Source organism: Apus apus, chromosome 18, assembly GCF_020740795.1.
Source record: "Apus apus isolate bApuApu2 chromosome 18, bApuApu2.pri.cur, whole genome shotgun sequence".
Taxonomy (NCBI): domain Eukaryota; kingdom Metazoa; phylum Chordata; class Aves; order Apodiformes; family Apodidae; genus Apus; species Apus apus.
In genome coordinates this window covers 9,787,735-9,814,498 of record NC_067299.1, presented here as the reverse complement: position 1 = coordinate 9,814,498, position 26,764 = coordinate 9,787,735, and the positions used below count along the sequence as shown (strand labels likewise).

At 39.1% G+C, this 26,764-nt stretch overlaps 1 protein-coding gene across 5 annotated transcripts in view; it reads right to left on the bottom strand.

Moving 5' to 3' along the window:
- The window catches only part of AUTS2 (activator of transcription and developmental regulator AUTS2), a 769,537-nt gene that overhangs the window by 392,087 nt on the left and 350,686 nt on the right, over positions 1–26,764 (bottom strand). The window lies entirely within an intron of this gene.

Genomic DNA, 26,764 nt, shown 5'->3' with positions numbered 1-26,764 from the left:
AACAGATATGATCACTTTCTGCTACACCTACAACGTGGCTATCCCATGATAGCTCCTCCTGGACTCAAAAGCTGCAGTCATACCCAGTGGATCCAGGGAGTATCACCCAGCACCAGACTACAACTCAAACACATTCTACCACTATTTTGACCAAGAGACCATGTCATAGCTCACACTCATGTAGCACACAGGAGGGCCTACACACTTAACCACTTGCACTTCATTTCCAAAAAAGGTAGGTAAGCCAGCAAAAAGCAACTTGCAAACTTCTGCTCAATTCCTAATTATTTCACAGTCCTGGCCTTTAATAAGGCCATGTGTGCTTTAGAAATATATATGGATATTATAGGTATAAGGCAGCACTGGCTGGGATAGGACCAGCAGGACAGTAGCATAAGGAAGCTAAAGTCAGTAGAGCTTCACAGGCTCCCAGAACTAGATCAACAGAAAAAAAAATGCAGATGCACTGCTACAGCTATGATACTTTCATACTTTAGCATAATTTTTTCCTTCCTTAAGGCATACGTAAATACTACCTCTGAATAAACACTAGTAAAGGATGTCTGTATGAAGGAAAAGCTATAACCCTTTATTTGATGCCAGGCAGCACCACTAACACTCCACAAACACCCACATTTCAGGAAAGCAAAGGGAAAATAGTTCCATACTGTCATACTGTGAGTGATCCATGCAGAGGCTCTTACGCTGCTGCTCTCATTGCCCTTACACACTAGGAGAGGCAAAGGAACGCAACTGGATTCTGCAAGTGTAAAATGAAATTATATTCCTCTCTTTCTATCTTGCTTAAGCATTTGCAGTTTTTCAGAAAATGCCATCAACGGTATAAATCTCCTGGGCCTAATATAATGGACAAAGTCAGAGTAATCAATTCTTATTTATTAATCAGCTTCTGTCATGATGTTCCATAATCATTACACTCCAGTTTAGACACAATAATAATGAAGCTAACAGAACTAATGCAATTTACAGTGAGTAAGATGTTGGCAGGCAATGGCAATAACATTTCTTGATAATAATACAGTAAGGCCAAATAGGTCTTGGACATCAGATATTAAAAGGGACAAAAACACACTAGGGAAAGGAGGGTTTATATGTATATATTATCAAGTTGTTTTGTGTTTTTTTCTTACTATGAAGGTAATAACAATAGAGAGCCAATCTGCATCATCAGAAATGAAGGGTTTAGGGCTATATAAAAACACTTTTACTCTCAACAAGGCACAGTAACAGCATTGGAACATCCTCACAGAATCTAAATGCACAGTGTGGTTAGAAAAGTCAGATGGGGAAAAAAAATGACCATTTCTGTTGGAAGAAAATTATTTAATTACAAAGTAGTCTGCCTAGGATTGTGCCATGGAAAGCCTGCAAATCCTGTCCATTTGTACACAGTAAAAAGAGCTACCCTCTAAAAATCTTTGCCACTTGTTTCTCCTTCCCTGTGCAAAGAGAAGAGCTTAAAAACTGGGTAAGGGAGAAAAGCACAAAGCAAGGAATGGTACTTAGATCCTTGGAAGCAAAGTCCACCGCAAACGACACATTGCTGGGGGTGCTTTTAGTTCTCAAAAACATCCTTGTTCCAATGATCAGAGAAATTTCTGGGTGAGAGGGATCAGTGCACCACAGAAGAGGCAGTTCAAAGGGACAGCAAGCCACATAGAATAATTCTGTGGCAATATGACCCCTTGAAATGCTCAGAGAAGCACAGACCTCTACCTTAAAAATCTCAACTACTAAAAAAGACACGGTTGAAAAAAAACCAACAAAAATGAAAAGAAGGGAAAAAAAAACTTGTTTATAATAAAGACTACATTCTGTAGCAATTTCCTAGATTCCTGGGGTTAGAAATCTAGATTGCCAATGGATAAGTGAGCCTTAAAATCACATCCCTGCTGACAAAAATTCATTTCTTATAACCGTCTCCATTTACCGGAATGTTGAATCTTTCCCATGGGGAAGGAACAAATGAAAATGTTATTTCTCTGCTCATGAACTCATACCTTTCTGTCTGCTTTTCACTGTTGGCAATTTCATTCTCTTCCAAATTTGACTAAAGCCCGTGACCTGGGGGAAATAATGTCTATATAATAATCTTCTGAAACTCTAATTCTGAGTCATGTTTTTTTGGATGTTGCCTCGCACTTTATGAAAATTGCACGGAGCTATGAAATACAAGTTATGTGATGTCTCTGCCTTAACATAATCATTTTGTCTGGTGAACATGTTGCAAATAATAATAATAATAATAATAGTAATAATAATAAAAAGGGAGTCTCCTTTGAAAGCAACAAAAATAAAATTAGAAAAAATAAAATCCATGCCTAATGGCAAAAAAGATGATGTGGCACCCTGTTCCATAGGTTTACTTTCACTGCCCCATGGAGCCAACTAGTCACAACTGGCAGGAAATTAATGGTCTGAGAGAGGCAAGCAGAAACTTCATGGTACTGTGGCTGAGCAGCTTAATAGCCCTTAAGCTCCCTTGACTCTGTGCTTCAGGGGACCTTACTAAATCCTGGCACAAAGTGTCACATCAGCACTTTGCTCCCAGTGTCTTGGCCTGGCTGCAACCCCACATTTGCATATGGGGAGAAATCAGAAACAAGTTCATAAAACACCAAATGCCTGGAAAGCATAATTATTGGCTGGGGCCCCTTGAGCAGCTTGCTGAGCAAACTCAGCAGTGGGGATGTTTGCAGCTGATCAGCTCTTCCCCCAAAAGCAGAAAATAACCACAGTATCTGTTTATTGGATCCACAGCTACACAAGGCTGCATCCCTTCCTGGCTCTATAAATCTACACAAACAAAGCTGTACATTACCAGATGCTTATTTTATCTTTTTACCCACACTGACCCATAAAACCTATGATACAGTAGATCAAATGGTGAAAATCATTAAAAACTTGCTCTAAACAAAATTGGTACTGCCATATGGGCCTTCCTCCACGGGAAACTCCACTTAGCTCGACAGGTGTAAATCTAGACTAACCCCATTTAGATCAACAGTTATTCCACATTTTCACAGAGACACAGCATACAGGGTTTTTGAATGTGGTCTCTGATGTTTCCAGGATGAATTACATATATATATAATGTGTGTGTGTGTGTGTTGTTTTTTAAAAAAATACATCTAACCAAGAAATGCAAAACAAGTGAGGGATGTTTTACTGGTTGCAAAAGACAAGCCTGGCAAAGACGAGATGAGAATTTTTCAACTGATACACTTGAACATTAGATTTGCAGTGAATTGAAGCACACAGCAATGCATGTTTGCTGCCAGGCAAATACCCTGTAAGTAGGATTTTTATAGTGCATCCTAAATCTGCAAATTGGTAGCTATAAAGTGCATCCTGAAGTGAAAAACAGGGGGAACTGACAGCCCAGACTTCAGACAGCAATCAACATATTCCAGTGTCATGTAAAAATTCATTTTGTCACTCTGACACCATCTGAAAAAAAAAACTCTTTCAGAAGTATGTCCCACACAAACTCAGACTGACTGTGATCTTTGATGAGGCAGAATTCCGGATCCCCATGACCTTTCAGGTATTACAAGCTACCTCATTTTCCTGTGGCTATCTTGTAATGAATTAAAGCACTTGATGTACCTGTATTTCTGTTACTAGCCTAGGACTATCAGCATGGAAAGTGTGAGTATATATATGAGAGGGTCTCAACAAGGGAAAGAAAAAGCATGAGAGTGTGTGTCTCTTGGGACATAACAGCAAGGAAAGGTGATGATGGTTACTGCAGGAGGACCCTCATCCCTGCTCGACTGCATTATAGCACTGAGTTCAAATGTAGCTCCTGAACTAATAGAGCAGGTCACCAAACTCCTGCAGAGCTCCAAAGAACAATCAGTCTGATTCCTGCCAAGCAAATCTCACAGAAGAGTCCCCTTCACACACAGGACTCTGCAAGTCCTGCACAGTGCCCACAGTGCTCAGGCAGAGGGTGACACTGCACCAGGGCTCTCCAGGCAGATCAATCAACCTCACCACCTAATCCCCCTGCAGCTAAAGACACACAAACAACCCCACCGATTTAGGCACCCCTGGGGCCAGCATATCTGAACCAAAGCTAGTTACACTAATGAATGATTCACTGCTGACTTCTGCAGTTTTCAATCAAGCCTAGCATGAATAACAGTTCCTCAGTTTTACACTAATCGTGTTTCTTCTCCACTCACCTTCTACACATGAGAAGTTTAATTGTGGATTTTTTCCTAAGGCACCTTTAGATCCTTGGATAAAATCTGTTTGAGAAGTACATACTCTTAGTTACTGGTTGTTACTAGTGGTTTTGTAATGTATTTTTTCAAAAAACCTCTACAATTTCTTTGCATGGCAATGGTAATAGGTTAATTTTAAATAATCAAGAAAGAATTAATTTCCATTAGATAGAGCAGTCAACAGCATCCAAAACATGCCAGCAATTACTTGCTGTACTCTACAACGAAATCCTTGTAGTATAATAACCACAAGATGATGAAATACATTTTATCTCCATTTCACATGAATGACCCCAATTTTGCCAAGGACATCTGAACACATTTAACATACTAAAATCTTCCATTAGGATAATGAAAATACACATTATTGAATTCTTTATTTGCTTTATAGTGCTACAAATAGCAAATTCAATCTTTCTTACTTTTGGTGGAGACTACACCTGCATAATTGTTCATGTTGAAATAAGCTACAAAAAGAAGAAAGAGGAAGATGTTGATCCCACAATCCATTATGCAGCATTTAAGTGATTTTATTTGCTGTATGTGTACACTAAAAGGATTGTGTATAACCTAGCAATCTAGAGAAGTTATACAACTATCCTCCACAACCTATAATGAAACAAATAAACTACAATGTCCTGTGCATAGCTAACATTACGTGCTGGAGGGCTCCCTTGTAAAGGGGCAACTGCCAGAGTTTATAGCCATGGAGTGAAATTCAGCTTTGCTTTGAGGTGCAAACATATTGCTTAAAAATCCTACGTGATCCACCTAGTATGGAAACACTTGGCCAGCCTTTTTGCTATTCCCTTTTGCTATTCCCCTTTTTAAGAGGGAATGCTATTTCCTTCAGCTACAGAAAACTCAAGTCAGTCTCTGCTTTTCCCTATTGAGTGCTGATGACACCTACATTGCATTTGGTCCCATGTGTCTTTGCTTTGCATACTAGAGTTTGCTTTAGCGTAGACCTTGGGAGACATTTTAGTTTCTTTACTTATCCACAGATCTCAAATCACTGCAATTGAAGTCCCAACATAAATATGCCCAAGGCAACACTGAAAACTGATTTATGTCAGAGAAAAAAAAAATCCAGTCCTTCAGGCTTCTGGTTGAAGGCAGTAAAGATGGGGGCTTCAGACTACTGGATATAATAAACATTTCTGCCTCTTTTTTTAAGCCAGTGCCTCAGTATTTTCTTTTCATTAGCTTTAAACTTCACTGCAGTGCTAGGATCATGAGTCATACTTGCAGAGTCCCTAATGTTTTGTTTGGCTTCTGTTTCAGTGGCTTGTACTCAAACAACAGAAGAAATAAAATAAAATAGCCAGCCATCACCCCACTCTTCTCCAGACACAACGTTTCAGGTATAGTCACATTTTCTTATTCAAAAGTAAGAATCCAATCATGAATCACAGCTTTCATAAATATAATCCTCTGAGACATTTACATGTTATGTATTCACCAGCCATTGCTCAAAACACTGTATTATGTCTGGAAGGCAATGAAATTTGGATCATTAATGTCAACTCCTCTCAACAAAAACTGTGTCCCTGTCTCTCTGCCTCCCCACCACATTTCAGAATCTCAAACAATGGCTCACATTGCTCTCTGAATATAAGGAATTTTATCTCAGACAATTTTAAAGTCTGTTCTCTAACACAGAAAGCCTAGATGTTGAAAACTACAACCCAAGTCAACAGGAAAGACACTCGGCACTCTGATTGCAAACCCAGGATCTTTCTGCTATGTTTTGCTGAAAGATGAGTATGAACTGACGAAGAAATTCACAACCCAAAGAGGAAGTCGGAGTTTTCAAAATTCCAGACAACCATTCTGTAAATTGCTAGCCCAGGCCTGGGAAAAATGCTGCAATGTAGCCAGGAAGGAGTGATGATAAAAGATGTTCTGGATTCAAGGCACCTCCGTACCAGCCAAACTTCACCATGATCAGCTGATAGGTCAATTCTAATTGGAATATACACCAACAATGCAGAAGGACCAATAAGGCCTACAGAGATCAGCAGTGAGCACAGAAGTGTTGACATTAGCTGTGTCACCTCTCGTGACAGCTGGAGGCACAGCACACTACATGTAGTAGTGAGTCAGTGTACTTGTAGGGCAAGACGTTCTAGATGCTGTTCTGCTTTAATTTTTTTCTGCACAGAGCAATAGAAGAGATGGAAAGCACAAAAATGTACTCCTTATGACTTATAGTCTCTCCTGAGGATTGTAGATTTCACTGTTGTTTATCTATACTGCATGACTTTGACCTTGTACAACAAGGTGGCACTAGACCAGCAACAGGGAGGCAGTGAAAAATAGGAACTTCCTCACAGTGTCTAATGCTTTATAGTTTCACAGACACAAATGTGTAATTGCGAACATATAAATGAAGATGTTGGAAAGCAAATTGCCTTCATCTGCGTTAAAGCGTGTTTTGAACCCATCTAATCTCTAATGCAACCATTCAGCTTTCTTTTAAAAGAAAAACTGTTAGTGCACATAAGGCTCTGGAAGATCTATTCAAACTTACAAATTCTGGTTTTCTGGCTTCCATCAGACTGACAATTTTACCTCCATCTACTTCATCTGAAGGAAGCTGAGTTGCAACAGTGATACATTTGGAGAAAATACTCTCAAGGCAAAAACCTGTTCCATAAAACACAGAATCTGAGCTGCTACTGATATGCTGGCTGCATTTCTGAAACCATTCAAGTTAAATGGATTGATTAAAGAATAATTTCCACGAATGAAATTCAAGTCAGAATGGCTCTGTAGCCATTGAGTTGAGTCACTTTGAGTGATAAGGGATGTAAGTGCCATTACACTATTTTTACTCCAGTGCAGTTCTATCTATTTCATTGTTTACCCATTCCAGTTCAGGGGAGGTGATCAAAATTAGAGTCAATTGAGTCTGATATAAAGAAGTTCTCAGATTTCTGCACTCCATTAACATCAATTTCTGCACTCCATTAACACCAGTTTTATTCTGGTGTAACTGCATTGATTTCAAAGGAGTCAAGCCACCCTGATGTCAGAGTTAAAGAAACAGAAAATCAGACTCTATTTAATTTTATTTTTTTTCTGGAAAACATTGCTTCCCTCAGACAATTAATGTAAAAGTGATACAGCAAGAAATGCACAAATATACTTGCAAAATGTAATAGCTGAGCAATCTAGCAGATAGGAACCGCAGTTAGATTCTGAACCCAAGCCTATTGAAGTCAGTGACTTTTACATCTGATCCTTTATTCTCTCTTTAACCAAAGTTAATACACCCAGCAACAAGGATGCTGCAAGTTGCCAACAGCAGCATTGCCCTGCAGTACTAAATGGATTGACTGTTGAACTCTAGTTGCTGAAAATAACTGAACTGAGAAAGACACATCAGCTATTTCTACTGTTGTCCATTTCACACTAAGGTAGCAGTTCCCACATAAATTGGATTCCAAGATGAGGAACTCCATAGCACAACAAGCTATGACAGTATGCAAAATTTGATATAAGTGTGTGCAGAGACATATATTTGTGCAGACACATAAATATCAACTTCATATATCACAGATGATGATCTGGTCTATTAACTTCAAGTCACTGAGAATTATATGTACTGAGATCAAACAAAGAATGTGCATTGACTTCAATGTGCTTTAAATCAGGCCTAAAATAAAGAGATGGGAAGGACTGAAGTACAGTAACCTCTTAAATATTTCAAAGACTAGACTAAACAGAATGAGAATGTGCCATACTAGGGCCATTCCTAGAAAACACACACCAGCCTGGATGTACATGGCTGTGAATAAACTGTTGATGATCTCTGCATTCACTCTGAAGTAACTGCTTACATTAAAAAATTGTCTGTGACATAAATAATCTAGCAGGGTCAATTCCCAAACTTGTGAGCTTTTGTATTATTGATGCCTCATATTTTAAGAGAAAATCAAGTGTGATTAATCTTCTTCCATATCTGTAGCGAGTGGAAGGAAAATCAGTGGTAGAAAGTATTAGTGGTTGTCAAAAAACAATCAACTGCAGCTTCCACATTCAACAAAAATGGGTGGATGAAACTAGTGGAAAGATGAAATGGAAAACTGATCCAAAGATACGGAAGTATCTCTCTATTTTGAATGGAAATACATATGAAAATATCATTTCAATTATGTTGCTAAGTACACAGTACTTCAGCAGATCTTGCTGAACCAAAACACATTGGTATTGAAATCCGTGACACAAAAGAACCAATAACCAACTTTGAAATGAGTTTGATGGTTTACTTCAAGCTCTAGTTCTACCAAATCTTGAAAAAAAAAAAAAACAAAAAAAAACAAACCTCTGATTCCATCCATTCCCCTACTGTCTAATATTCTATATACTCTCAGTAGAGCACAGGTCCTTCAGTCTTCTTTAGGGAGCACAGGGCTCCCGTAATTCAAATAAATGCATAACCTAATCACCACGGCTCTCAATCAAACACTACCACAGAATAAAACAGTGCATTGATTCTGAGGTCGAATTATGTTTTTTAGAGAGCCTGACTATGTAAAAGCTTTACTTGCATCCCTAGTGTAACGCATATTGTGTGATCCTGCTGAAGTGAACAAACCTGCTCCCAGCGTTGTGCAGGGGTGATGCCCTATCCACCTGCTTTCTGTTGTTCTGGCTGTATTTTAAGCAACCTCTCACATGCACATGACCCTTGAAAAGAATGCAAGGTAGAATGTCTGGCTGACCACTACCCCTAAGTCATTGTCTGTAACTGGTTAGGAGAAGAAACAGGTCATGACCATATACAACTGCAATAATGGAGCCAATCCGGACTAAAATGTTCAGGTGATTGTGATTAAATAACTGCCAACTCCTTTCAGCCTGTTCAACACAAAATGATATGTCTCTGTCAGATGGGCTGACCAGCTCAACTCACAACCAGAAAGAAAAACAAACCAGTTTAAGTAACACAGATTAACTCTCTATGCCCAAAAGTTACCAAGTTTGCACATGAAAGTACAAGTCCTCCCAAGACTGGATAAATAGAAAAAAGAAAATAAAAAGAAAAAAAAAAAGGCATTTTGCTTTTCCAGTAGAAAAAAAGTTTTACATCAAATAAGTGCTTAATTCACATGGAAATGTTAAGTCCACAGAATTAGATTCAGCAGTATTCTACCAGGAACGCAAAAGTTGTGTTTCAGTATTGATTAATGCCAGCAAGGCTTGAATTTGCATGTAATTTACAATCACTTGCTTCAACAAATGTCTTCATTTAGTATTATTATGAGTTTGGCATGACAAGATTATTACAAAACACTCTATCTGGAAGAATCAGTAAAAAATGCACAATTTGTTTGGAAATACGGCAACAGACGTGATTGGGTGAGAAGGTATAAACACGGTTTATGTAAAGAGGGCTGTATATTACTCAAGTGCACTAGTGTCACATGCAGATTAGGAAAGTTATGAGTTCTGTTCTGATAGTGTTCACAATATGCTGTACCTAAGCACACAGAAGATGTAGCCCCACCTCTCAAGGAGATTACAGTCTAAATTGATTCTCTGGTACTGGGATACAGCCAGGCGAGCATGGATGGCACTGAAGGGAGGGCAGGACACGAGCCAGGCAGCTTCACAACACCAGCAAGCTTCACAAGCCAGGCTGTCAAGAAAGGGACTAAGAGCTCTGATTTGCATGCAGTGATAGATTAAAATCAGATAGCTACACCACCCACTCCATTCCCCTGGTGGCAGTTGTCATCTCACCACAGCAGAGACAACTGCATGGCTCATGAAGCAGCTTCTGCAGTGCTCAAGTTTTCAGCTTGGAGTATTATGTCTCCAATTTGAGGTTAACTTAATACGCTGTAGAAGCCATTCATTCATCTTCCTTGCAGAGGAGGTAATCTCCATCACAAGGGCAGGACAGACAGCTTGAGGGCCATAACCTCTTCAGCTGTTTTTTGCATTTAATTTGCTACAGCTTGCAAGTCAGGGACCTGAGGCAGGACCTAAGTCATATGGCCGGATTTCAACAAAGCACTTAGGACCAATGAAATCTGTGGAACAACCGGTGATTAAAGTCAAGCAGGTGCCTAAACCTTTAGCCGGATTGAGATAATTTAACCTAGACTAAGACACTGGACTTATCTTCACAGCCGAGCTGAAATTCATCCATTGCTGCCTGTACAAGCCTCTATCTTCATTATTAACATTTATTGAGTAACTTTACAATACCATATAAAAGTGTGATTTTGAAGGAAAAGCTTTAACGACAGGCCAGGACTGTAAATGCAACATAAATCAGAAGAGAATGTAGAATTCTTCCAGCCTTTATCACCCACACTACATTTGCAAACTGCAGATCATGACAGATACTGAAACGTTTTCTCATTTTGAAAGAAGTCCATTCAAGTACCACATGCTGTGAAATATGATCTTAACTGAGTTGTTTTGATAAAAACAAATGGCCAATCCCAAAGATTAATGCTTCATATGATGTATTCAGGTTATTAATCCCACCTTCTTCTTTCCACTGGCCTCGGTAGCAAATGTTTTCTGGAAACCTGTATGGAGCCAGATGGTTAACTATTGGAAATCTATACTAAAAAGATTAATGTTACCCCATGACAGGGATCAGTCATTTGTAGAGATTTTCTAATACAAATGGTGACATTTGTTTATTCAGACTGACTGGATGAGCCATACTCTGAGGAGAGCCTAATTAGTTCTCAAAGATTTTCAAAACATTGGGGCCCAGCTGCTGAGCTGCAGCTCAACATTCAAAGGAAAATTACATGTACAAACAGATACACAAGTAACAAGGACATCCAGACAAGACAGACCTGAGTGACTGCTCTTCAAGCAGCCTTTGAGCTGTTAATTCTAACAATGTATGGAAAGATGCTGGTGCCTTGGGTGAGTTAAGTACTTACAAGTGGCCACTGGAAAGACTCCAGTGCCAGTTGTAGTGGTAAAATATTGCAGACCTGGGTGCCATTATTTTTTAGCACTGACAGAAGAGCTGTGCACAGCTACAGTCTGTACACCCACCTACAGCGATCAGTCTCAACACCAGCCCACTCTACTGCACGGTAACAAACTCCAGCCATCTTCATAGCATGCTTTTATGCGTAAACATACTGCCAGGAAGATGAATCTGAAACAACTGTGTTTTACACTGGAGTTTCAAAGTGCAAACAGTACTTACTAAATTTCACAGTAGCCCGTTTTCCAGATGGATAAAAAAACCAATATGTCCAAGGCCACTGTAATTTCCAAACCACTTAGATTAAACCCCCCTACATTCAGGAAAGCAGTGAAGCACATGCTTTAAAGTGAAGCACACACTTAAATCCCATTGACTTCAGCTATGCATGTGTGCTTACACACACTCTTGAATAAAATGGATTTAAGGATGTGTTTAAACTTGAACCTATGCTTTGTGGAGAAGAGACTGTAAAGAGAGAAGAATGAAATTTAAACCAGTGTGAGAAACACTGCTTTTATCACTAAGCAACAAGGCCTTTCCATCAGCAGAGAAGACACCTGGGTGTTTTGGGAGAAAAAAACATCTACATACAAGTGCTTTTCCTTCAAAAAGACACAGAAAGCAAAAAGCAAAGCCATTTGCAAGAACGGAAAAGAAAAGCCATTAACAATGATTTTTTTTATTTTTATTTTTTTCTATAAACCAAACAAATGCTGAGTCCATCAGTAGGAAAACAGTGACAATCCTGAGACTGAGGCCAGGACAAATGTTAATTTTCTAACAGCTGCTGCAGCTGAAGACATTGCAAAGCCCCTCCTGGTTGCTAACTCTCCCCCATTGGAAGTCACCACATAGCCACTGCAGCCAGAGGGATCCTGCAAGTACATCTCCCATCCACTGCAAATAAAATCAACCACATCAGCTTAAAGAAGCAAAATACTAGAGTTGTGGTTAAATCTATTCAATGCTGACTATGCTAAACCTACTCAAAGGTGCAGGAGCAGTCATAGAATAGGCACTTCAGATGGCGAGATCAACTTCCAGCTGACACAGCTAAAGGAGAGGTCCACAAGATCCACGTGTATGCTCCATACATGACAGTAGTGTAAAGTGATGTCTTTCAAAAATCAGCACCTGACAAATAGGACCAGTTAAAAAATGGTGTGTCTCAAGAAGAATTACAATTATTTTGGTAATTTTTTGGTGTAAAGAAAGAAAGTTCACCTGCAACGGGCTAGGCTAAGAAACGAATTTAAAAGCACAGAAAAAAAATCAGGTTTTCTATGCGGAAACTCCTAGAGCAAAACATGGAAACAATAAACCCACACCACAAACAAAAAAAAAACAAAGTAGTATTTTCCTAGGAAGTTACCCAGAAAAACATGATTTGTGAAGTGACTCAGTTCCTACTACACATCTAGTGACTGAACCATTACTTGGTAAATAAGACAGACCAAGTCATCAGCTGGAGTAACCTGGCACAGCTCTGGTGGAGCCAGTGAACTAGACTGGTAACACAACACTTGAAACTATGATACTAGAGTTGTGTAGTTTTGCTTTTTAATCCTGTGCCTTTCCACATCCATAAACACACTGGCTAACGGCTACAGACAGCAACTGTGAATAGGCCTCTGATTTTTAAGATCACTTAGTTATTTACACACAATATTTTTGTGTGACACATTTTCCTATCCAGGGGTTTATTTTTTTCTTTTCCGAATCTCAAACTTCAAAGTTAACTTTAGTTATGAGCTTTTTGAGACAAGGACTGTTAATGTACATATATAGAAAGGCACTCTCAGCCTCTTTCTGAGATCTTGCCATAGTACCAAAATAGAAATCATTCTGGTACTACATAGAAATTTGAAACCAAGATGCTTTGCATGTCATCTCAAAATCACCTCCCCTTTGATCCTCTATCAACTACACCATATGCATGATTCATGGTGCAGGAAAATATTTTCTTCATGAAGCAAAACCTTCATGAAACAAAGTGTGATTAACTAAAGTTAAATCAAGTCACCTTCATTCAGAGAAGTATGAGCTTTAAAAATAGGTATTTATTAAGAAACTGAATTTCTAAGTAATATCCCTCTTGGTAGTATAAATATCCAACATAGAATTAATCAAGAGAGCATCTTGGAGAAAATATTAAAGCAGCATACAATTTGATACCACTGCAAAAGAGCAATCAAAGCAGAGCATGGCAATAAATTAATAGAAAAAGTTATATATCCAAACCAGACTAAAAGTAATTTTGTAAGTCAGCAGTAAAAGGTTAAATAAGCACTAATTTAATCTATTTTAGATGCAGCAGTCAACAGATGAAATACTTTACTGCTCTCTAGCTATATGAACACAGCCAGCTGACACAGAAATTGAAAAAAAGCAAGAAGGAAAAAACACATCCCTATTCATGCCCTAAGCATTGTGGAAAGCATGAGCACAGAAACATGGGAGAGACACAGACCTCCTGGGTCAGGGAAGATGTTTTTCAAGGGAAAACTGCAAAAGGGAGTTTTGATGCAATGACCTCTACATAATGGTTGTGACCTATTTTTACCGCGCTGCCTTTCTCCGCACTTTTAGGCAGCACAATCATCCTTTTATAGGGAAGAAGCTTTCACATTCCTCTGGGGTATGCATAGAAAGGAAATTATTAGTCCCTCCAAAGAGACATCCTATATCAGAAGCAACAAATTTCCTTGCAATGTGGAATGAGGAAGAGAAAGATGGAAGAAACAGAACAGGGTGTCAGTGAAATTTCTAAGGATTACTGCTTCTCAAAAAATCCTATTTCAATTGTTCAGACATATTCATCATTAACATCAGGCAGAGAAGTCCATTCATGAAGGTCCCTAGAGAGGACCTGGAGAAGTTTTAGGAAATAGGCTACCAACAGCAAAAGAATAATATGATTAATTTTGTATCTGAAATGATATATGCAAGTGAGCATACCAGAGCATGATTATCATAGCTATCTAATGTGCTGTCTGAAGCTTTATGTTTTTAAACAAGTTGCAGCAAACTTACCTTCAAATAAGCATCCTAGATGATACATGCAGGAAAAATAAGGAGGACTTGGTTATTATCCTTCCAGGCATTTGTACTACAGATAGGCAAGAAAAAGGACTTTATGACTGAGCCAAGAAACGAATGAAGAACAAATTCATAGAAGGTTTATGAAAATCAGACAGTGACAGCAAAGCAAAGAACACACAAACACTGGGAAGTGAACTGAAAAAACGAAAGCAAGAAGCAATGACTAATGATGATACAACCAACAAAATTAATACACGTAGTCTCTGACTTTGAGCAAGTGGCTGCTGCACAAATGAATGTAGACATTTGGACACTGATGGTTTTCTACTTTAATATAACAAAACTTCTGATTCAACCAGAAGAAAGCCCTCTGAACTGATGAAGTCCTCTGTAAGAAAGAATATGGTGATCAGAGGGCAGTTAAGTGGCCTCTTGATATGAATTCATAACAATGATTTATTTTTTATTTATTTTTTTTTAGTGTTTCTATATCACAGGTAATTTAAATCAGCAGTATGTAGTTGGTAACCCAAGCCCATAAAGTAATCTGCAAGCTACTGGACAAAAAAAATGCTGCTAGGGATGAATAAGGAAGGTGATTAAGAAACAGAGTGGGAGTCACAAGGAAAGGTGTTTCTTCTCCTTCCTCAGGGTCAAGGAATGTTTCTGCCACAGAAGAAAGCACAGTGTCATCAGATGTCACTGCATTAATACCTCAGAGAGCCTTCAAGGAAGACACTCTGCTCTTGCTATCATTTGCAGGACTTTCTTTTTTTTAAAGAAAATTAAATTTGCATTAGCTTGGATGGGGAAAAACTATGGCATATTAAGGGAGAGAGGGATAAATTAATATGCATAAGCAACAAACTAGAAGAATGCAGAGGGGGTGATTTTAGGGAGCTTGGAAAGGGAAAGGATAGACAGCCATTAGTAACAGAGACCTCCTGCAAAACACACTCTGCTCTCAAGCAAGAATTGCAGTGTCTCTTCCCTATCCACACTAAATATTACCCTGCTCTGAACAGCTTTTGGATTCCCTACTCCAGGGCACTCCAGGGAGGAAACTGTTTTGGCTGAAGTTCGGCAGGAGCAGGTGGTATTCACCAGCTGCAAGTAATTTTGCTCTTGTTGGCACCACAGCAGTTCTTGGACTTCTCACAGTTTGTGTTCAGTGGGGAGGGGGGAATGGGGAAGGAGCAAACACATCCTCGGTGGTGTTTAACAGCATCCCAGGCTTCACAGCTGCCTTTTCCAAGCTGGCAACTCTCTGCACACAGCAGAAGACATAGTGCTTTCAGAAGGTGCCTGCATGGCTTTGCCAGCATAGGGTTCAGGTTTGCTCCTGCTTCTGTTCTCTGCTGCGAGCGCACATCGCTTCTGACACAGCTGCCTCTCCAAGGTGGGAACAACCCTGCAGGCCAGACGTTAATATTGCAGAGGAGGCAGGCAGAGAGGAGAACATGGCTCACCACCAGGTGTAAGTGATCCCTCTGCAGATGGACTAGCTAGCATCAGAGCATTTCAGAGAACCCCAAAATACATCCCTTCCCCCAGCATTTGTGCTGCCAAGTCTCCAACCTCTGTGTCTGCATGCACTTGTCAACCGAGGCTGCAGCTGGAACATTTCTGGGCCTACTGCTACTAACTGTGCAAAAGCAGAGTTACACAAACACTTCAGTTACTACCTTTAATGCCATATTTCATCAAAGAAAAGAAAGCCCAATCTGGATACCATAAGGGTGACAATGCCATTAAACTGTTTGTCTGAATGTAGTTATTTCTGTCTTCACGTGCCATCTGAGGAATCAAAAGGCAAGCATGGGAGCAGGAGAACAGGCAGCAGTTCCCTTCTCCATTTCTCATCACAGCAGAGGGAACTAGAAATTGTAAAAGCATCTCTTCTAGGAGACTTATTTGAAGTGTTTTAAAAATCTTAAATCCCTCTCTTTTCTTTCTACATATTCTTTCAACTGTCCACCACAAAAAACTTTCCATCTGGCATCAGCAATGATTCCTTTAAACGGTAACATATTCCTCTTGCATTCACTGATACACTCAACTGCCCAGCCCTTTGTTTGAAAGTTTTCTTTCATTTCCAAATAGCGTAAGTGTCTTTATTTGCTATAGTTATGCCCCTCCAAACATGGACTTCACTCGGAACCATCCTGGCACACGCACTTGCCCAGGGTAGCACAGAAATTTTTTTCCCCTCCAAGCTCATTTTTCATTACCATAACTGACAGACACATCCTCCTTGGCAAAGATTATCACTTTGCTACTGAAGCTATTTCACCATCTTTTATTATAGCTAGGGTCTATTCTGCCATTGAACAACAACCTCTTTCATCTGTTAAGGTGGAGCAATCAATCAGTGCTATTAGTACTAAGAAGTTCTAGTACTACATGAATGAACAGGTAGGCACTGTCTCCATGCTGAAGAGCCCTGTTATAGAGGTCACTGAATAAAATGAAAAGCTAAAACATTCACAATAAATACTCATATAAATAGTTCCTATTCACTCACAAGCAAGTGATTTTCAGAGATTTTTCCTAGAAATTATTTTACAGTGATGATAAACAATGTAGCCAACTCCACTGATCTTACATGCCAACCTAGTATTTGCACCAAAAGCATCCACAGTGATGCAGAGAGATCTGCAGGAAAACCCTCCAGCAGGAAGGAACAGTCACCATCTTGCAGCAAAGCCAGCCAGCAAGCCGCTCCATAATAAAAACTGCACAGATCTGATTGCAGGAGTCAAACGACTACTCATCATGCTGCAAGATGGCTTGAAACAATAGTATTTGCTAGAGCAAATGGTGGATGTGGCATCCACATCTCTCTGTGGGAGGGAATGTTCAGAACATCAAATGAGATGAGACTTCAGGAGGTGAATAAGCTACTTCAGCTGAATGCACATTAACCCTCAGGTGTAGCAAAGAGCAAAACATTAGTCCTGATTTTTTTTTTTTTTTGTAACAGATTTATCACTGTTAAAGGAAAAGCCGTCAAAAACCCTTCACTACCTAATGGCCTGAGAGCAGCAATAACCTAATAATGTTTTTCTTATGGACAAAGTAACCCCAAATATTTGTAACAAACCATTACAGCATGCATTGCAACTTTACATGCCTTCATCTAATTATTTCCGCTGAAACAAACACACAAATCTTCCAGCTCCACGCTGACACACACACAGCCTCTCCGAGCACCAAGCCTTCAGCAACCTTACTCTGATGGACACTTTTTTTTTCAGGAAATGACACAGTGACATAGGTAAAAGGTGATTTAGATAGACTGCTGTGTCACAAATTGTCAGGATCTGATTTAGAGACCTTGCCTTTGTCAAGAAAGACAGTTGGGTGTCTGCTTTAAAGAAGTACTGGGAATATTTTCATCAAAGGTTTGAATTGAAAAACAGTGGGAGGTAAATATCTGAGATGTTGCCAAGAAAGACCGCTATATCCGTGCAATTACCATTAACAGGGGACAGCAGTGGTTCAATGAAGTAATTCAATCTGGTGTCCTACATTTTATCAGACAGCAATTTTGAGTTCTGACATAAAAGGCCAAGAAAGAGGATTGGACTCTTTTCTGTGAAATTCAGCCTTAATTCTTGCAATCAGGAGATGTGTTCTCTGCTTCAGGTACAATCCTGCAAACCCTCCAAGTGACTCAAAAGAAGAATATACTAATATTCACCATAACAATCACCATTCACATTGGGACAAGCCACGCTTTGGGCAAGTTTTGGAACTCAGTGCCTGCAGAATTAATGCAGTATTTTCCCTATTTAAATAAACTAGTATTTACTTACTTGTAATTTTAGCAGGAATAAAAGGATCTATTGTTCAAAACATTAAATAACACTACATAGCCTAAATCAGTAAAGGTATTCTACATATTCTATGTAGCCTACAGGAAAGCTGAGGAGGGACTTTTGACAAGGCCTTATAGCAAGAAGACAAGGGCTAATGGATTAGAACTGGAAGAGGAGAGATTTAGGTTAAACATTAGGAGGAAATTCTTTAGTGTGAGGGTGGTGAGACCCTGGCCCAGGTTGCCCAGGGAAGCTGTGGCTGCCCCAGCCCTGGCAGTGTTGAAGGGCAGGTTGGGTGGGGCTTGGAGCAGCCTGGGCTGGTGGGAGGTGTCCCTGCCCATGCAGGGGGGATGGATCTGGATGATATTTAAGGTCCCTTCCAAACCAAACCATTCTATAATTCTATGCTTCTACCAAAATAAGAGAAAGTGAGGGAGAGGCAGTATTTCTTCAGAAAATGGCAAAATAAAGTCTGTGGAAGATCACATCAAAATAATACCATCACATGGCTCCTTGTAAATCCATCCATATTGCACACTCCTATTTCTTTTGAGGCTTTTGCACTATCTTTCTCCAGAGTAATCCTATCAGTTCATCAAATAATAGCACTGGTAATTTCCAAGCTCTCCAAGTTTGCACAATAGCTATGCATTCCATCTCAGCAGACCTCAATGGCACACAGCTCCCTGTGAATTTTCACACCACCTCAGCACTCAACACCTTGGTGTTTCCAGCACAGCACCAACCCAAACCATCACTACCACAAACCCTTTCTTCAGGGAACTCACCAGATTTTATCCTTTCAAGTCCTTCCCACCATAATTATTTTTGCTGGAGTGTGCTGTTCTACAAATTCTCAAGTTACATAGTGCAGAAGTCTTGCAAGGTTTTCCATTTATTTTAAAAGCACACAGGAGAAAACACTAATTTTATTTTTTTTCTGAGTAAAATTTCACCACAAACAATAACACCAGCAGAAAACTTGCATCAGAAACAGTCCACTATTGCTCTTTCCACTTGGTTTACAAAAAAATGCCACCAAGTTCAAAACTTCAGTAATAAGAACAAACTGGCTCTTGTTTCATACAGAACATGGTCAACCACTTTTAAATGGGACACAAAACCAGGACTGTCAATGAAACACTCCACTCAGGGCTTGCATATCTCTCTTCTTTATATCAAACAATGTCTTCTCTAGAAACCCAACACTCTCTTTCCTCCAAAATATTAAACATACAAGAAATACATTCAATGCTATGGAGTATTCTCTTTTAATGATACGAAACTGAGACCCCTGGAAGATGAAGGCTTTGTGTATGACAGCTTAACTGCTTGCAATCAAACTAATTTGCAGTGCGATGACCTAAAATGAGTTTAAAAGCACCATAATGCATGTTTAGCAATCAGTGAAGCAATTCTTTATTATTCAGGTTCACATCTGCTATTTGTGTCACATGTTATGGGAAAGAGAAAGAGAGAAAGAGGGGGAACACAAAAACCCACTTACTTGGCTTTGCAAGAGCTGATGAGCAAAACATGAGCTACATGTAACATTAGAGACCCAATTTAGACTGACAGCAAATCTTAAGCCTTTCTGCTACTTCTTATTATCTCCTGATGATGAAACAACAATAATTTATTTTTTTAAAAATTATCATGTCTTTGTTTTCCTAAATTGATCTTTGTTGGAAAAAAATATTAAGATTACCTGAAATACCATAAAAAATATGTACTGAGTATTCCCCAAGGTTTTCAAACTGTAAACCAACCACTTGCAACACTCCTCTCTTCTGCTGGTAACAGAAGTTAAGAGACCCTTCTGGCAAATAATGGAGATTTTCCTATCACCCCTTCAAATACTAAAATTTCGTATTTCCTACCTTTCTCCCTTTCCTCCTTATTTCTTTATGCCATCTCTGTTCACCTCATTTGTTATCCTTGGGAAAAAAATGGCTCTGAAGAGAGAGAACCGTACACAAAAGCAGAAGGCAAAGGAATTAACAAGGTCGAAGCACTTGGTGAAGAAATGCAAAAGCATTAAATATAACATCACATCAGAAAAAAAACCACAGGAACCACACAAAACGGCAAAATGGAGCCAAAGCTCTTACACCGAGAGCAGAGAATTGCTCAGCTCTAATAACTAAAGCTGAAGTGGGCTTGGGCAAGGAGAGTGAAGGCCTCCTAAGACAGCCAAGAAGCACACTAGCTCAGCACTGCTCAAGGGTAAGTGGCAACTCCTTGGGGACTCCTGAATCACCAAACGTATCTAGGGTCTCTCCTAAAGAAATTAATCCTTGCATTGTTCAGAGACAGGATGAGAACCTGTGTTTCAGCAATGAGGGGGCAAACCTGAAAGACCTGAAATTTTGACATCTGATCTCAGTTCTGCTTGATTGACTAAGAAACTGCTGCTGTGCCTCACTCTCCTTGCCTGAGATCTGGACAATATAATTTCACCCAATCCAAAGAAGAACTGTAAGGATTAATATTTTAAATTCAAAATATTTTATTCAAATAGCATTAGCGTGTATTAGGGCAGAGTTCTACACTGTATGAGGAAACACCATTCAGAAGGACTGCAAAAATAACTCAGATCTTCATCATTTCTGTTCAAAACAATCTAAGTAGAGACCTGTCTTGATCAAATTCAAGCCCAGGTAATTTATTTTGCTTGCATTAACATTCCTTAAATACTGAGTTAATGACACATGATATTCTTAACCTCTAGAAAAACGCACAGTTTTGCTCTCCAAAAGTAATGGCTTTGCTCCAGCAATTCTCATCATGATTGGGAGGATGCTGGCACTGCACAAGCACCTGCTTTTGCTCTTCTTGCTCTGATGGTCATATTGTCAGCAAACTCTTTAATGAGCCTCATTTAACCCCAGGAACAGCACCAGAGTTTATAAATGCTAAAATTAAAAGACCTTGGTTAGATTTTATTACACTTAATGTATTTAGTTGGCAAAGATGATGCCCTCCTTACAGCACCTGTTACAATAAACTGCATTTTCAATGGCTCCTGGAAAACAAAAGGCAACACCTAAAAGATTTCAGATTAAGACCAGGGTTTCCAGGTCTCACCACTCCACACCAAATCTGCTCCACTTAGGTCTGCAAACACTAATAGGTAATTACAATACACAGACCGATTTCTACTGGGGATCTTGTCCACTCTTCTTGAATCAGAACTCTCTATCACAAGATTCATAACCTCTGTTGTCAGCTTCACTTCTGCAAGGAATGGGCACACAGAGATTTTAAAGCAGAGCCAAAATGGAATTCAGTACACCCTTCACAATAATAGTTGGTAAACTCATTACAGTGAAAAATCTGGAGATAATTCATTACCCTACAAAGCAAATCAGGATTTGTTAACAATAATTTATAGTGCCAAACACAGGATAACAAGGATTGTCTTTTCCACTGTATTCACAGGGGACAGGACAGGTTATTAAGTGTGGTGCCATCCAAACAGACTCTGCAGTAGTGCTTTGTAGACCTCCTAGTACTTCAGATGGATACACACTCTCACATCAGCAAAATATATTTAAGTATTTAGCTTCTGAAGTCAAGCACTGGAAATCACTGAGCAACTTAACCTACCTGCAAGGACAACTCTTTATTTACCAGCATCACGGTGTACACGATGTGTACTAAAGTATTATGTAACATTAGCTGGTTTAATCTCTTAAACTTACTTCAAATGATAGTTTTGATCTGTTTGTTCCTCCCCTCTGGAAACTCATGGGTCTTATTGTACCTGCTGCTAGAGTGGAGTCTTTATAGAGACTGTTCAGATACCCTCACAGCTGAAGAGAGTCAACAGCATCACATATCTGACTACCTCAAAGAACAACACACAGGCTACTCACGATTGCTGCCATTGCACAGAGACCAGATGATGGAGGAACACCTACTGGTTGTAAGGATTCTATTTGAGAATATAAACCCAGAGAATGTGCTGGCATGACTAACTCCACAGTCCTTCTGTTCATGTCTTAGGTGAAAATCAGTCCTACTGCACAGTGAAAAAGCTGACCTTATCTAGGCCAAATACTGGTTTTCCATCATCTCTATACTGATAGCACTGGTGCTCCATTTACTCCCCTTGGGATGAGTTTTTAGAGCTCTGAGTAATGTAATGCAACATTGCACAACTCAGTGTCCCAGTGGCACGCTGTAACTATGCAAACATCTGCTGAACTGAACCCACTGAGGGCCAAATTGGATAGCACAACTGATTAGCTGGGGCCTTTGGGAATATGTTCACGATTTATGTTTGTCTGAGTCACCAGCCCATGTGCAAATCACATTTTTCATTTTTCCTCCTTTTTTTTTTTAAGGTGGAGCAAGAACATTGTTTGGAAAAGACGCATCGCAGGAGTTTCTTTCTTCCTTCCAACTCCCCCAATATTGTTTCCAACACCAGCTTATTACCAGATTCCATCCAGCTCTGAAAAAAATCCAAAGTCTGTGCTTTTTTTGGGAAACACACCTACCAGCCAAAAATAAGCATTAAAAACAAACAAAAAAGTAACAGAAAACCCTCAGAATTGCCACAAAGAGGAGAGAAACAGACCAAAGCAAGAAATGGAAACAAGCTGCCATAAACAGCAACTGTACAATTGCCAAAGAACCTGACAATCTTGGGAACTGGCTTTGTCATTTAAAACCAAAATGCTCTGTTATTTAGGGTTTGGTTTCTGTTTTGTGTTGCCAACTATGAACCACCTGTATCCTCTAATGTGAATTTGGCTGAGCGTGAGATACACAAAGAAAACCAGCAGCTATTGTTTGTATTGATGTAAAAGAAAAAGCTTTTACTATTTCTCACACTCCACATTCTAAAACATCTCTCTCAACCTCCTAAAATCATAGACAGATAAACCACATTAAAAATTCACACAATTCAAATAACTTTCCTTTTAATGCTAAAAAGGTGGTTCTTTTCCTAAAATTCTGACTACCTTCCCATTATCTGATCTGACTTCTTGAGGAGATATAATCTACCTTATCAGCTATCTTTGAAGAGAGACAAGGACAATCTGCAGTTCAAAAAATATGGACGTCAACTGGGAGACTTTCAAGGAAGTATTTAGTTATGATTTCTTACAGTGCTCCAATATTAAAAGCATTTCCAAATCTTTTTTTACATGCAACGATCACAGACTGCCTTGTCCCCACAGAAAACAGTGAAGTCATGCCAGTACAAAAGGGTTATAGGAGATTAAGAATGATTTTTACCTGTCTCTTCTTTTCTGGCTACGTAAAAAGGACAGGAAAGTGTCCACTCTGACAAGGAGTGCCAAGACATACGAAATGGACTCCAGCAACAATGAAAATGGCTTTTCAACCAAATCCACTGCACATACCAGCATTTGAGAAAGTAGGTAAGTTGTTCCTAACTGAAAAAAAAAACAACAAAACTTACAGAGGGACTTACAACACCTCAAAAACTTTGCATCATTAACTGTCATTAAGTGGTTACACGCATTTGTCCTGCTTTGCTAAAAGCAACTAATTAGAAAGTGTTTAATTATTGGCAGTTCTGAACATCCTGGTTAGGTAGAATCTGGCTGAATCACTTGACTCCCAACCCTCTCCATGGCTTTCACAGCACGGGTGGGCTATCAAAGCCAGCAGTACAAACATCATGTAGAGGCAACAAGAATTCAAGAATCCAGTCTCTAACTTGGCCATTCAGAAATTTACCTAGTTATAGTATAAAAGTAGGCAAGATTCCAGCCTTCTCCACTACTAGTGGAAGTTCATAATGGATTACTGTGATGAAACTGCCACAGAGATATTAGAAGAATGATTTTGTCTCACTGGCAAGTGCCAGGTTTATAAAAATTTCCTTAAACACTCAGTGACCTCAGAAGAGTTTCCATAGAATGAAAGGACTCAAAAGTAATTATTCTTTGCTGTAGCACACACAGCTTCCACAAACATTGCAGACACATGACCTTCCACCCATCAAACCCCAGTGCCTGCCCCAAGCTTAGTTCTTCAAGGAGATTCCAAGTCTGTCAAGTATTATCTCCATGACACACATGCTAGGTAGCACAGACCAAACACATAGCCCGTTCATACTTAGATTTAAACAGCAAATTCATGCCACTTAATCCATACCTCAGTGTTCATTCATTTCTGAATAAAACTTGTTTCCATCTGTGTTTCTGCTTTCTGCAGTAGAACTGCTTGGACAGTGAATCCACCAATAGTCCATGGTAACTTACCTGGCTGCCTGTGTTGCCTTTAGTGTGCTACAATGTACAATACTTCATAGACCAAAGTACAACGTAGAGTGACAACAATTTCCACAGGCAAAAGCTTTATTATTATTACCTATTAATCTAAAAACTGTTGTTCTATTTGAGATCAAAGACCCTTATTTTGACACCGAACACAAAAACAAAGTCTTTTCTGGTTAAAAGCTTTGGAAAAAAGAAGTCAAGTCAAGAGCATATTCTTTTGCACTTTGATAAAATAATAATTACATTTATCAGAAACACATGCTAATTGGATCATTCTGGAGCATTTTTCTCATTGTCTGGAACCGCAAATACATCTGGGTTTTATTTGCTCCATGTAAGTTAATAAGAGTATGGGCGTTTTTAAAACAATAGCCAACATAATCCTAAAAAAAAATTTTCCAAAGTGAAAAGGGAGAGGAAAACGCTCCACGTTTCACCCAAGACTGTAAGTGTAAAAATTACTATAAGATAGAAACTGGAGGAAGTTTTCTATTTGGCTATTAGTGAAGAAAGAAAAAGAAAGTTTAAGAGATCTTATTTCTGTGGCTACACATAAGAAACAGTGCAGTTACATTTATCATATTAATGGACCCAATAAGGGATGTCTCCTCCACCTAAACAGATCAAATTAGTATCATCTAAAGTGCCAATATATTGGCCCTGGAAGATGTTAAGCTTCTTCTTGTCACTAAATCCCTAACTTGGGAGAACTGGAAGCTTTCAAGCTTTTTGCTGGAGCACAGGGGATGTTGACACCTTCCAGATTTCACTTTACTGGACCAACCCACAGACAGTATGGTGCAAGGAAGAGCAGATGGCTTTTCTTCTGTTACCTCTGCTTCCTAAAGATGAAGCTGAACATTGTTCTTAAACCATACATATTCAGCTCCCGCTATGAGAACAAGGCTTACTTATATACATTAAAGCCTTCCATCCCATACTATATTTGTCCCATGCCAGAGCACGTCTGTATATGTTCACATGATTTGAATTTTAAGTGCCCAGACAGGGGAGAGCAGTTTGCTCTGAACTGTGCAAAGACATTCAAGTTTTAGTCTTAACACAAAAAACATTGAGCCATTGGTTATTATTTTTCCCTTCATCCATTCCCTCTTAAAAACACACAACACAAAACAGGGGAAGGACAGAAAAAACACTGTTTTGGGCTTTGGTATCGTTAGAAAAACTACCACAACAGTTTTTCAGTTGATAATGTCTTTTCAGACCTTAGCACTGGCAGGAGTACAGACATCCAGTTTGTGCAGAAGTCAGTGTAAATGCAGCAGAACACAGCATTTCTCCAGGTATCAAGCAATTTTTGTGCTTGCGTTTTACACTTCACATGTGAGGTCACGTGAACACAGTTTAATCCCATCATTTTCTTATAGGATCACAAACTTCTATGAAAAAAGACTAAATTTCACCATGTACTAATGGACAAAAACTACTATCTGGGAATCTGACATGACAGCAATAAAGTTTTTCCATCATGTAATTGAATACTAGATAGTATTCCCCACAGTCTGATGACAAGACAGAAGCAGGCCTTCATTACACTACTAGCTGTATAGAGCAAAGCTGTAGAAAATATCTCACTGCATTTTACCCACCTGTTTTTGGACATAGATAATGCTCTATTTCTCCTACAGGTATTACAAAGGCAGAAAAAACATGCTTGTAGAATATAGCGTAAGTTACAAGAGAAACAGGGCATGAGCAATTTAAATGCAGATCTTGGAGGAAAATGAACAGTGCATTTGATTCCCTGGAAAACATTTTTTACTCCCCAACTTATCTATGCGAGTAAAAGATACACTGAGGAACATGGGAATAGACAGAAAGGTATGATTATAGACTGTTAAATCAATTAAGGGGCGTGCAAATAAATAACAACAACAAAAAAAGACTGATCATTTATAAAGCCAGGTGGGGCCTGATCCTCTTCCCATGACATAAAATGTAAATCTCACATAGATACAATTACAGCTGGATTTTCCAATATCAGCTGTGAGACACAGGACTTTTAACCAACAGGTAGAAATGACTGTGTCACATTCTGTGGACTGTGCCCTAGTGGGCTCTTCAAAGTCTATAAATCAATAAGAATTGGTACAAGGCAAAATCAAGATCCTACCCATCTCCAATTACAGAGCTGGTAAGACCACAGTTCATCTTATTTACTATAATTGTGGAAATTACACACTGTTGGAATGTATGTAGTAATTAATATGACACCTGATTAGTTCAGGAAAACATGGACCACCATGTCAGAAATATTACTTATAATGCATTTGTGGAGGAAGAAATAGAAAAAGAGAAGTTAACCTATTGGGCAGAATGAGATTAGTTATTTTTGCTTGTTTCCATATAATAAGGCACTTTTGTTTCAGGAATAATGCTATATATTCA